The sequence below is a fragment of the Cheilinus undulatus genome, linkage group 7 (assembly GCF_018320785.1).
Source record: "Cheilinus undulatus linkage group 7, ASM1832078v1, whole genome shotgun sequence".
NCBI lineage: Eukaryota > Metazoa > Chordata > Actinopteri > Labriformes > Labridae > Cheilinus > Cheilinus undulatus.
This window is the reverse complement of record NC_054871.1, coordinates 20,241,277-20,253,788: the sequence shown is the minus strand read 5'-3', so window position 1 is coordinate 20,253,788 and position 12,512 is coordinate 20,241,277.

Genomic DNA, 12,512 nt, shown 5'->3' with positions numbered 1-12,512 from the left:
AGAAAGCTGCTATTGACCATTATAAAGGTGTGCTAGGTGGAAGGTGCCAAGTGTGATAGAGGTGGGGTGTTTTTTTCACAAACAAACATAAATGTCATTTTAAAGGAAATGTGATCATTTTACTTACCTGTCATGTTGTCTATGATATTATGAAATAAGTTGGTAGATGTTGACACCGTTTGGAGTCATAAAATTGGTCTTACAGAGTTAATTGACTTTTCAACTGAGTGCCTTGGCTTTAGGAACCTCCCCACTCCTATATAAAAGGAAGCTGGAGGTTCTGTTTGGTTATTGGTATTAGAGCTGTTCAGTAGTAGTGGAACAAAGTGTGTTCAGAGCTGCAAGGATCCACAGAGTTCAGTGTATAGAGCTCAGTCCTCTATTTTTTCACATTTTGCCCCCTTTTATCCCTCACTTGCAAGTTTTTATGGTTTATTTTTTCTAACCAGGCCTGCACTATACGTATGCTACACATTTCCACTGTACATAAAATCACTGGGATTGCACATGTATGCCTTTTGCCTCATTTTTGTGCCTAAACCACCAGGCCATAATTATTTTATACAAAATGTACAGAATGGCAACTTCAGTGACAGCAAACGGACAAAAACTTCGAGCTGCTTTTAAAGAGGAAGCAGCTTAAAGTGATCCTGCAAAATAAAACTTCCACATTTCAAAGATGTAACAAGTCGTTTCTTTAAATATCTGTCTCTGTTAAGAGGAACTCCCCGAAAATAAAAAGGAAATATGACAATCTTTTTTTAAAAATACGATTTATGCTGCCTACTTCCACTTGGGCTTGTTTTGTGCTTCTTGTTAAGTCTGCGGTGCAGCTGTGAGACTGAAACTCTCAGCTCATTTTCAATGTCCAGCTTTAATCTGTGCTCTGTCTTGATTGAGGCAACTGCAGAAACAGCTACCTCACGTAAAAAGGATGTAGCAAAAAGGAGGGTGGCTCTCTTCATTACCCACAAAACCACAGATTTTTACACAGAGCTGGAACCTCTTTAGGCCTTCCTGATATAAATTTGACATGGATTGTCTTGAAACAGCAGATTACACCGTAAACCTTGACATTATCTGTCACCACAAAGAGGCTTTGACCTGTAAAAAAATATCACAATATAAGTGAATGCCGGCATGGACCCTCAATATACAATTATGAGTCAGATTGGTCAATCCACAGCTGAGTTATTAACAACTTCCTGTTTGTCAAAAATTATGCAAATTTGAGATCCTGCCCCAGACATGCCCTTTGCCGGAGGATACATCCCAGAAGAGGACTTCATCATCCATGTCTTATCTAACTGTAATGCAAAGAACAAGTCAGTTGGAAGAAATCCCTAGGATGAGTCCATCCAGATATGAGCCCTGAATGGTAAAACAATTACCATTAATTTTTGATAATTTATTCAAAATGGTAGATTACCTGTTGGAGCTAGAGTGTCCACCCAAGAGACTTTTTTGTAGCGCTCTCTAAGCCGCATCGACCCACAAAATTTCATAAATCTACAACAAAAGCTAAGGAGTGGGCTTTAACTTTGAAAACTGTTAGGGGGGCTATTATGGCAATTAACAATGGCCATGTTGGAGACCCAAAAATAATATTTTTGGAAGACTGGATGCACCTGCAAAGCCTCTTAAAAATTTGAATATGTTACGAACCTCAAAAGTCCATCCAATGATGGCACATAATTCTAAGAATAACCCTAATCCTTACAATAAGGTCCTCGCACCACTTGGTGCTCGGGCACCATACACTAGAGTGAACACGTAAAACTGTGGTAGAGACATGGCATGTCATATTTCCATATTTCTTTGTTTTTGTCATTGTCTGCTCTGTGTTTACCTAGAATTTCCAGCCCTTTATCTGATATCTACACCGCCTATCCCCTCCTCTCCCTAAAGGGCCACAAACCCACTTTGGGAATCACTGAGTATAAAAACCAACATTAGTGAAACAGTTGAAAATAAGCTGAATTTTTCCCCCTGAATATGTTTTATTTTCCAGACAAACAGAAGCTACAACTCCATAAAAGATCCTTTACATTTGCTTTGAATTTTCTATTTTTTTTCCCATTTAGGAGGACTAAGTTTATGATGAAAAATATATTTTCACTGGCAGATTTAAAATATTTTCAATGCATTCACATTCCTCACAATGGTTAAGCAGTCTATGAGGTATTTTCAGCATACTGGCTTTGCTCCTGGCTGCTTGCTGAATAGAAAAGCAGTAAGAAAAAGAAGGCGAGGGCATTTAATCAATCAACTTCAGCTGCAGGTTTTACTTAATCAAATCTTTAAAGTGGCAGGGCTGCTTTCCTGGGTTCCATGTGCTGCTGCACACTTTCTCTCTCAGGGACCAGCTGAAATGAAGCCCACTACTGAGGCTCAGTCATTCATGCTGCTCCTAACACATGGACTTGTTCACTGAGGGGGTTTTGTCCTCAAAAGTGGAGACCAAGGGTTCATTGTTTGATATTTTCTTGTCAGACTTTTCTTCACTTTGTGATGATATGGTAATGGTTTGTTGAATACAGGGAGGGTCAGGCCAGAACATTTCATTTAACAGAACATGATCAGTAGGTACCAAAGACACACATTCAATAAAAAGTATCCATGCATGAGCAACCAACAATCGTCTACTTGCAAGTTAACGACTGACTGCAAAGTATTCAGCTAGCCATTATTTATCCAGTTGTGTCAGTGAGATCTCTTTTTCCACTGGGCCAAGAACAGCAGCAATACACAGTTTAAACAACAACAAAAAAGTTATTCCTTTAAGGAATGTTTTGGGGGAAAATTGAGGCTGAAGTATCAGGTGGAAAGCAAGATAGACACAACCCCGGTCATAATCTGGATGTCCTTGCATATTACCAGGGGCATGGGAAAATTATCATTAATGGGCCCTCCCTATTTGTGATTCACTGATGATATCAATGCATGTGTGTTGGATCAGTAGCATTGGTGTCCTGCCGGGCAGTTACTTCATTTTGGGGCTGGAAAAGGTATCAAGCTATTATTAGGTTCTAAAGTTCAAATAATGTATTAACGCCACTCTCTCACCCTTTTCTTCAGAGTTTTTTGGACCATTTTTTTGCCAAAATTTTTCCCCATTAACTAATTTTTGCTGATTTTGCCATTTTTACAGTTAAAGCATTTAGCAGATGCTTTTGTACAAAGCGACTTACATTTAAGACAGGTGTTGAAGGTGTTAAGGATGTTGTCTAAAGGCCCACCCTGTATGCTGACTGTAACCCTGACTGGGATTGAAACCCCACCTTCACCAGTCAGCAGTGTAAATCATTGAGTTATCCAGCTGCCATTTAACCAATTGTTGCTACTTAACCCTTTTTTAAACCACATTGGCCACCCTTTTTAACCCATCTTTGCCACTTTTAACCCATTTTTGCCACTCTTCAACTACTACTACTTTTTTGTTTTTGCCATTTTTAACCCATTTAGCCAATTTAGGCCTTTATTTTGCAATTATTTAGTTACCCCCCCCCCAAATTTGTTTCAGTTCCTACTACTTTATTCTCCGGTATCCTGATGTTTCTGCACATCATGGCCACATCATGGTTTAGCAATGAAGTCTCACATCACTGTCCACATGGTAGTCAGTGTGCCCATCTGCATTGTTAACTCTACCATAGAAATAAGTTTAAGAAAAGAGGTTCACAACTGAAAATGCTATATTGTACTGCAGCATAAACAAAATAATATTTTTGGTTGCTTTAATGACAGTGGTTATTATTTAGGTTAAATATAAAATATGGTTATCACAGACTAACTTTACAAAGGGCCATGATTTTCCTGACCTCCATAGGCCCCCCATTTGGCTGGGCCCCAGAAAGCTCCCCTCTTTATCCCCTATTATAGATGGCTTTGCACACCAAGTGACTAAAAATAACAAAAAATAAAAACAATTATAATAATTGACAATGTGGACAAGCTTAACAAGAGCTAACACACTTTATATCTTAAGTATCAAAGAGATAAAACATGAGCATAAAAGGCTCATAGAAGCAAAACACTACAAAGATTCAGTATAAAATACTTACACGTATTCTCTTGTTAAATCTGCATCCCTTAACTGCTCTGTATGTTACTGAGTGATAAGATGACACTGATTTCGATTCAGGTAAAAAAAACAACCTTCAATGGCATTACTCATTAGATAATGGTATGTTTCTGTACTAAAGTATGTTGGGATTTTTTTTAATCCAAATTAAAAGGAGTTTTAGCTGTAATCACATGCTACAAGAAAACTACCAATGAATAGAGTCTACTGTATTTTCCAACTTACCAATTCATCATGCGCATTGACATTCATTTTGTTATCAACCCAATCACAACCTGCAAGTACTGCATCAATTTAATACACAGAAGTAAATCTATCCTACAGTTTGAGCATCACTCTTCTAGCCTTAACTACCATGACAAACTAACTTTAGCTTTTTTTAAGCATAACCCATTATGAATCCAAACATGCACATCACCCTTCAACTTGATGAATGCATTTTAACTTCCTCAGTCACTCGCTCCCATCATTCTGCCTTTTCAAAATATTTTAAAAAGTAACCTCAAATGTTCAAAGTGATTGATTGCCTCAGTGATAGATTGTCATACTGAACTGATATGAGCTGACATGTTGGCATTGATGAAAAGTTAGAAGAGAACGGACCAAAACCTGCCAAAATATGTGTCTGATCCTTTAAAGATTGCAGATCTGAATTGATTTCAGCCACATGGGACGGAGGAATAAAGGGATGATGGAAAAAGTTGGAACTGAAAAAAACCTTCATTATTTGAGATGAGACTTTTATTCATGCATGTGTTGAAGACATTCTCTGTAGCCACTGACTTAGACAGCAGCAGTTTGTGACCTTTAAGCCTAACTAAAGCTTTTAATTCCCTCAAACTGATAATTTGATTGTCCTCTGTCTGTCTTTGCCTTTATTCCAGATAGACATTCCTCAGATAGCATGCACTCACATCAGGAGGAGGCCATCAGGGCTTTTGATCCAAAAGCCAACAGGGTGAGCAGTAAATTAAAATTTTTAAGGTAGTACTAACATCATCAGCTTATAATTTCTGTGTTAGTCCTGTGGTCATGATTGAATTGTCTTGCATCTGAATCTTATGTAAGCTGTTTTAAGGAAGTGGTATTTAGCATTGTTCAGATAATGTGGCTTTTGCTACAATTATCTCCTCCTGTGGCATTTAAATAAGTGGCTTTACTGTAACACAAATTAATACATTTCCATAAATTCCCTCTGCATCAGTGAGACTGGTCGATAGAACACTTAATGTACTGTTCCCCGGCTTAAACGTCTTTCGTAACCTTGCCGTTCCTTTCAGGTGCATGAATCACAAAGAACCTCGGTAATGAAAAAAAAGCAGCTACAACAAAGCATTAATAGGAGCCAGTGTGTCCCAGCTGCTGTAGCCTTTTTCAGGGTTATACGGCTAACAATGAAAAAAAGACTACTGCTGAAAACCTTTGGTTTCAATAAAAAAATCTTTCTTAGTTACTCTCAGAGTGAGAGGAGAAGTCTTTCAATTGTACTCAATCAGCCTACCCAAATGAAAAGCATGGAAAATGACTATCTCATACATCTGCTGTGAATATAATGTCATCTATCTTATGCTACCTGAACATGATGACAAATAAAGAAAAGACTTAACTGAGAGTACAATAAGCACAGAGACAGAAGGTTTCTCTATGGCTAAATGATAGCAGGTTATTGATACCCTATACCAGCCTTTCCTTAACTTAAGTCTGCCACTGCAAATCTTCTGGGCCCCCTTATACCACCATAACATGAGACTACTGTATCATATTTGTAGTAATCAAAGACATTAACATCATTAGGAAAGCATTTGCCAAGTCAAAAAGTGCAGTTAATGAGCCACTATTGTTGAAATTGTCCTCTTAAACATACTTTGTGACTCAGTCACTCTTTTTTTAAGTACGTTAATGTCTATGAAGGCACTTGTAAATAACCAGTTAATTTCAGCACCAGATAAACCCTTACACTGGTTCTGAACATCACACAAAATAGATGATAAAAAGGTGTGCCAGTTAAATCTGGAAATATTTAAAGGTCAAATATTATGCAAAATACACTTTTTCAGGCTTTTCTAACAAAAAATATGTGCCCCTGGCCTGTCCATCCCCCTTCCCCTGAATCAAAAAAATCCAACCGCAGAAATAAAGCTCTTCCTCAAGGAAAAGATTCTAATGCAGCAATCATAGCTTATGTAGCTCCATTAGCTATGCGCATTACTTAGATAATGGAGCTACATAGCTAAAGCTAAGCTCCCAGATCAGCTATGTAAACTAAAGTTAACTTATCTAAAGCTAATTTAGGTATAATGTAGCTACACAGCTAACATATCTACGGAGCTAATGTAGCTCAAACTAACTTAGCTACAATAGCTTATGTAGTAATGGTAACTATGTAGCTGGCATAGCTAAATTAGCTTTAGCTAGATCTAATGAAGCTAAAGGAAGCCACTGTTCATATAACTTCTTCTAAAACAGGTATATTGAAAATTTAATCTCACATTAGATCTCTGATCTTTTCTTTTTTATTGAAGAAATATTGCGTCGCAGAAATTTTTGAGGGTATATTTGCAATGTAGTTAACAGCAAATAAACTGTAACCCTGGCCATAGTCTTCAAATACACTCAGAAGGATGCAGCCCCTGAATTGGGACATGGACAATAACAAGTGCATGTAGACGAATGACGCTGGGATTTGTACATAAGCTTGATCTCTCATGATTGGATCTGTCTGGATGGATTGCTCACACCAAATGTAAACAGGGCTATCAAATGGCACACTGGATTCACAACTGCTCATCTTCCTGAAGCAGGTTTAGTTCCCTGATGACACTTGATAGTGTGTTTGCACAGACAAGTAATAAGTGACATTTTCAGGACTTTTATGACTCCTTGTTTCTCGCTAAAATGACACCCATGCTTGGACCTCATGCCCTGAACATCTCTGGTGTTTGCTCGAGCTGTCCTGTCTGTCTAAATAAAGATAAAGGTAGTAATCCACACACTCTCCTCTAAAAACAAGACGCTGCACCTTGTCTTTGAAGTTCTCTCTGCATCTCTCTGCTCCTCTCCTTTTACTCCTTTTTCCCACCACCCACTTCCATTCAATCAATCACCCTTCGTTTTCTCTCGCCCGACCTTGTCCTGCTCGGTTGACCTCACTTCTTCCTACCTCCTTCTCTCCCTCTCTGTGTTCACCTGTGTGTGGGAAACACATGCCACTCAGTGTGACTGGATGAGTGGTTTAATGAGAGAAGAAGTAATGGTCTGTCACCTTTTGCTGAGCGCTGGCAATTAAGAGCCACTGCCTTGAAGAAAAGTCAGACAAGTCTGTTCATTGATCGCTGATAGCAGGAATGCAACTAAGTCTGCATGATACAGTAAAGGAGCCTGAGCTTAGATTAGAGATAAAGGGAATGTACTTCACAGGAGTTCACTGTACTGAGGGACAGCCTGCTGTCCAATTTGTATGTACTGTAATGAGAATTTTTTTTTTTTGAATATATAGCCATAAGAAATATCTACTCATGTGGAGGATTTTCGGCATTTTCTTACAGCAAATTATTCTGAAATCTGCTCTACTGTGGATGTGTTTCTGTAAAAGGAAAAAACGATCAAAAAAAGGATGTTTGTCATCAGGGTCTTTCACATATGATCAAAACAATTCCTGGAAATTTCCCCAAAAGCTGCATGCTTTGTCTGCAATTCTGCAAGTTCACTGCAAGCTTACTGAAACGGACCAAATGTTGCAATACCTCAGGTAATCGTTGGGGGCAGTGTTGAGCAATGTAGCCAAGCCAGACACCCATCAAAGAAGAATCATTTTAAAAATGGCAGATCTTTACTGGAATTTTCTGAGCAAATAATGCCAAGTCTAGTGTGAGTTATGAAAACTGCAAATGTAACTATGACGTTAGCTTGCCTGGGTACTGACCTGGAAGAGAATGGATAAAGCAGCTATGAAGGAGTTCTGAAGGTTTAGGTAACTTGGGACTTCCAGCATGGATTAGATGTATAGCGACGCCCATGTCAGCCATCTTGACTGCAGTTGGATCCCTCTCCTTTCTTCCACCCCAGCTCAGCTGCCACTTGCATCCAAAGAGAAACTAATATAACTGCCGATCAGTGCAGCAACGCGTATGAGTGGAGCTGTCCACTACAGTTCTGTCCCAAGAGTTTCTTCAACTGATGAGTACATTGTGACTGATGAGCGGTCTTCTGCCTGAGAGTGTAGATACGCTGATTGTCCTTTAGAACAGTGTTTCCCAACTGTTTTTCCATTGAGCCTCCCCTACATGCATCTAAGAAAAATGGAGCCCCCAGGATCCAAGAGAGAAGAAAAAGTGGCACACTGCCATCAAAAATCAACAAAGATTTTAATGGTTTCACTGATAAAACCCTAAAAAGGCCTGTGCATATTATTCTTTTCAAAAGACCTGGGTATAAATGACTTAATAACTGCTTTATCATTGTTTAAGTCAATATTTGCAAATCTAATTTCAGCAACCTCAGGGCAGACAAAGCCTCACACCCACCCTAAGATCTTTGGCGCCCCTCCTTGGGGATCCCGGACCCCAGGTTGGGAACCAATGCTTTAGAAAAACATGTCAATTCCAAGCCAGGAAAAAAAAATGCTCCACAGCTGCCATCTTATGGTTTCCCAAACTTTCTAGCCTATAACCCCCAAAATGGCGGTGTCAGAGATTGGGTACCCACACTTTCCCTTGAGGGGGATGAAGTGCACAATGTTGCACAAAGCATCTTGTATAAAACTTACATTTATAACTTTTACTAACATTTAAGCCCAAATATCACTTACATTTTATTTTAAATTGAACTGTTCTTAACAATACTTTTGAAAAGAATCGCATGACCCCCCCTTCACTGTCTCACGACCCCCCTTGGGGTCCTGATCCCCACTGTGGGAACCACAGGTTTGATGTATATCAAATCAATTACCTTATGTTATATTTTTATTTATTTAGTTTATTTGGGAATTGTTTAAAATAGCATTTTTCTCTTTCATACATACTTCCAAAAGAGATATTCTTATTTTGCCTTATTTTTAAAGCAATAGGTATGAAATATCTTCAACCAAAAATCAGGATTTGAATCTTATCATGGGTTGAGTGTCTCCCTCCATGCATACTGGTAGGGTTTTTTGCTGGGTTATTTATGGTAAAAGTGGCTCTGTTTGGTGAAGCCAAGTGATCTTTCTGACATGATTTTGCACATGTTGTTAAGTAGACCAAGATGGTGCGTCTATGCTGCCACATTAAGCTGCTGCGCTTGTGTTCTTGTATTTTCAGGTGAGCAAAGTGATAAAACAGCTGAAAATATGTATGACAATAACAGAACAGACGTGGAATGAGTGTTAGGAAACTGACTTCTGAGAGTGCAAATGATGCATGTTATTTCAAAGCTTGCAACTTCATTGATAGTATTTAAAGTGGCGCACCCATGCCCCTGTTTTTTTGTCCACCTGTGCAACATGTACATTAACATCAGAGGCATAATACACGCACACTTAGTCATAGTTCAACGGACTTTAGTTAGAACTTTGTAGAACACACATGCATTAACATAAAGAGTCCACGTGAAACACAGAGCTACATCAATCCTTTAATCAAGATATCTCTAAAATCACAAGATCCTTTAATTAATATATCTTTAAAATCATTCAAAAAGTGCCAGATTTAGTTTTCAGACAAAATATGAACATGGCATGGATGTTTTTCTAATGATTTTTACAATCCTGCAGTTAGTGGTTCAGTTTCCCACATGTCACCAGCCTAAAGTGGCTCTCCTCTCACAGAGCAGCGATAGAGTGTTCCCCAAATGACATGTGCACTTTTTAGCTGGCTGGATGGCCCTTGATTAGCCACTCACATTAACCGAGGGTGAGCCACTTCAATAATACATAGAGCATCGAGAGGTTTAAACGAATGGATGAATGAACCAAACTTAACTAACACTTTTTTATGCAAGTTTATGTAACATTTCTTAACCTTTTACATCAGATTATTATGATACTTGTGCACTGAAAGAAAAAAGCCCTGAATATTAGGATTGCTCTTTTTCTGTTCAGTATTAAAAGCTGCATGGCTTTGCATCCACATGAATCTAACTCAAGTTTTATATAATATTAATAATTATCCAATAAATCCAATGGTACAGCCATTTGAATGAATGACAGTTCACATAATGAGAGCAGGCATATTGTTCAAACCACTTTGAAGAGATATCCATCATTCTGTGGTTCTGTGGTTCTGCTATGCATCACTTGCTCTATAGGCTTTGATGCAAACCAGACCATGTAAACAAATATATATAGTTGCAGAAAGCATTGCTGCATCCAGAGCCAGTTGCTTTTCCTTAAAGATTTTTTTTTACAGTTTGTCAGCCTTAACCTGTTAAACAAACTAACAGTCAGGGTGATTTAGCAATTGAAACCTAAAGTGAAATATGACTGTATGGATATGATAAATCAGAGCATGGTTTATTTTTATTTACCCATATCTTATCACACATATTGAAGGCACAAAACATCAGATTTTCTTTTTATAAAAATCACAGTTTCCTAACAAGAACAGATCAGAGAGCTCAATTATCTGTGTTTGTGTTTGTTAGTGGGGGGTTGACTGTTCATTGGCGTAATTGCTATTTTGTCCATACTGGAGAGTCAGCTTTTGAGGAGACTCTTTGTTACCATGGTAATCAAAGTAAGCCCCCTCCATACAGCAACAGCAGTCTCAGTAATAAAAAGATGTGAAGGCCTATGTAGTTTAATGAGAGTCGCAGGGCATGGGAATGATACCAGGGTGAGGGGGCTTTGTTCTGCTGTGAATAAAGTAGGGAGAGAATCACTTTAAAGTTGACACCAGAAACAACACAACAAAATGTCGTTGCTATAATCAGCAACACTGGCTTTCATTTAAACAATGCTAACTTCTGCTCAAAGATAACCGCAATTATCTAGTGGTGGGCCTTTGAATTGGAGACTTGAATTTGCTTTATTCAGTCCCCCTAAGAAAATTGTACACAAACAATTAATGCATTATTTGCAAAACCTTGGAAATTGAAAAAATAGTCAGTTAAAATTGGTCAGACTATTATAAATCAGGTATGAGAGCATACACCTGTTTTGCGCGTCAACCTCGGTCCTACACTGCTCTGGCCTCCTAATGGCCATTGTCAAAGCACCATACCTCAGCTCTCCATGCCTCAGTCACCCCCCAGCGTCTGGGCACCCAGTTTACGGTGAGCTGGATAAGGCCCAAGAAATATTGCCAGGTTCCTGTAAAAGCGTAACTGCCACTCCTGTATCCAGCACCTGACTCCTCCCATCTACACTCTCCTGAGCATGTCTGCATGAGACACACGGTCTTGCCAGTGATACCCAAAGACGTGCCAAAGTTGTCACAGGAGTCCAGCCAGCGCCTCTGGACAGTCATTGTCCAGGCCTCACAAGAGTATTGTAAGACTAATTACCAAAAGACTCTGACATTCATCTGCATGCTCAAATAGTGGGAATGCTGCACTGTCTTGCTCAGCAAACTCGTGCACAAGTCCAAGTCTGCGGTTGACCTCAGCCTCACAGTCAGTGTATTGATGGATTAAACTGCAAAGTAGGTGAACTGCTCTACAACTTCCACACTCTCTCCCTCCAAGATGTCCCCAAATACTTTGATTGTTGTTTTGACCCAGGGGATGTGCACTCCCAATGTTTTACCCTCTTCACTCAGCAAATCAGCAAGAATAAATGTGTGTTAATATTTACAGTTACCACTTTTCCATAAAGAATACCTAATAAAGTCAACTAAAGTCTCCACAAAATCCCTTTAATGTAAAATGAATGACTATGGATTGCAGTGCATTGCCTTTAACCTTTAGGGGCTGGAAGGAATTCAGATTGCAAGCTTAGCAAAGTACCTGGCCAGCAGTAGCTGAGTGGTGCTGAAAGGACAGCGACCAAGTAAACCATCAGGTGCCCAGCGTTGGTTCGAAAAGACATTGTCTGGATGGAAACATACAGTAGGTTTCTCCAAAATCTGTATGCACCTCTTAGTTTTAATGGTGCCTGATATGCAAGCTACCCATGCCATGGACACTAATACACCCCACACCATCACTGATGCAGAATTAGGTCATTAGGCCATGTCAGAAGAGCTCAGGCCCAGAGAGCATGGCCTTACATCAATACCAAAGGATGTTATTGTTGTGTGGCTTTTATGTTGCATAGGAGAGTCTTACATTTGTAGATGCAGTGATCCACCGTGTTAACTGCCAATGATTTCCTGACATTTTTTTTTTTCTTGAGCCCATATTTTAATATCTCTCACAGAATGATAATGTTTCTGATGGAGTGCCACCTGTGGCATTAAAGGTTACTGGTGTTAAATGGTGGTTTTTGGCCTTGCCCTTAACATGCAGAGACATC